Source organism: Otolemur garnettii, unplaced genomic scaffold (assembly GCF_000181295.1).
Source record: "Otolemur garnettii isolate 467f Iridium unplaced genomic scaffold, OtoGar3 scaffold00484, whole genome shotgun sequence".
NCBI lineage: Eukaryota > Metazoa > Chordata > Mammalia > Primates > Galagidae > Otolemur > Otolemur garnettii.
The window spans coordinates 35,806-37,587 of record NW_003852879.1 but is presented as its reverse complement, the minus strand read 5'-3'; positions in this window follow the sequence as shown (position 1 = coordinate 37,587).

Here is a 1,782-nt window from a genome sequence, read left to right as displayed (position 1 = left end):
CTGAGGCAGGGGACTTGCTTGAGCCCAGGAGTTGGAGGTTGCTGTGAGCTGTGATGTCACAGCACTCTACCCAGGGGGACAGCTTGAGGCTCTGTCTCAAAAAAAGAAAAATGTGAGTGGATATTCTTGTCGTGCTCATCCTACACAGACCTGAGGCTGCGCATAGTCCAGTCTGAGAAGCAGGTAGTACCGTGGTACTTCATCTGAGCAGCTAAGGAAATAATGAATGAAGAAAAGTACCACCATTAACTTTCAACAGCAGGTCATTAAAAGTGGCTCCAAAGGGATAGTTACAAAAGAATATCAAAAGAGTTTCTCCTTTCTGAGGGAGACCTATTCAGGTCAAAAATGCAGAAATTATGTTACTACCCCAGTACATTTTCTAATGTTTTCAGAAGGACCGTGGGCACATTGGGTCCTGTTGGCCTGTGGCCAAGAGGCTGAGGGTGGGACACTCAAGTCCTGAGGAACATGGATGGGAGTCAGAGAAGTGCTGTATGTGGCCTCCAGCGCAGCTTACTGGGCTGAATTTCATGACTTTGTGAAGCAGAGAAATCCTTTCCCTTGTAATGTTTTCTCATTTTTCTAACAGCAGGAGCTTCTGTCTTAGAGACCAGACCCAGGTGAGAACAATGCTGCCACCCTGGGCATCCAAGGGGAGCTCCTGGGGTGCAGATAGAAATCTGACAGCCTGAAGGAATCAAGAGAAAAATGATTTTATAAAGGCAAGGGCCAGGTCACCAGGAACTTGTTATTTTCACGTTAGGCAGTGAACTGACAGTATCAAATCACCAGGGACCTGCATGCCTGGGCTGCCAGGAAGCCTGAGAATTTCCAGGCCCATAAGTTTTTCTTATTTTTTTTCAAGGTAACAAAGAGGGATTGTACTTAGGGAGAACAAATAGAAGGTTCAGAGTACTTCCAGAGGGAGTTGGAAGTGGCTCAGTCTCCTGAAAGAGAAAAGGTGTGCGAGGTGGTTCATAGGTTTGCTGTGGAGGGGCAGCACTGTGCGTGCCCAAAAGGGTGAGGTGAGTGGGAGGAGCCTGAAGGGGCGGGGCTGAGGAAAGAGATGGTGGTGAAGTTTGGGAGGAATAAAGAGGTTCAGGGTGGATGGAAGCGCCAAGGAGGGTAACTACAACTGTGGCAACACCGCTGAGGAAACACAGAGAAATTGGGCTGCTAGCTGGTCTGTGAAGAATCAAAATTTGGGCAAGACAGGTTTGAAGCTGGCATCTCCTGAAAACAAGATGTCACAATGACAGTGAGAACAAATGGTCTTACCGTGTTCATTCCCTACAGTAGAAGCATTTTCAAAACATCCAGGTTCCAGTCAGCCAGATGAAACTGCTCAGATCAGGGCCATAGTGTTAGGTTGGCCAAGCTAACTCCATCTGAGATGTGAAAAAACAGTTCTGTGAGACTGTGTTACAGGTGGTCATAACTCAGATAAGGGAGACATGCTGCAGACTCGTCACATCCCTGCACCAGGCCAGTTACTAACCCGTAAGAAATATGCTTATACCACAAACCTCTGACACCCTGAGCAGAAGAGCCAGCCGGAGTGCCCCAGTAATGCGCTGCACGTCCTTGGCACCCTGGTAAGTGTTGCACATAAAGCCAGCTGCTCTTCACTCTGCCATAAGTAGAACTGCCTCCCCCCGACGCTCCTGGCATCTCTTTTGATTTCAGCCTGCTGTATTCAAGCAAAAACAAAAAACAAAAAATGATTTTCTAGCATGTTTGTTGCTTTTGTCCTAGTGTGTTTTGATCCACTCCTCATTT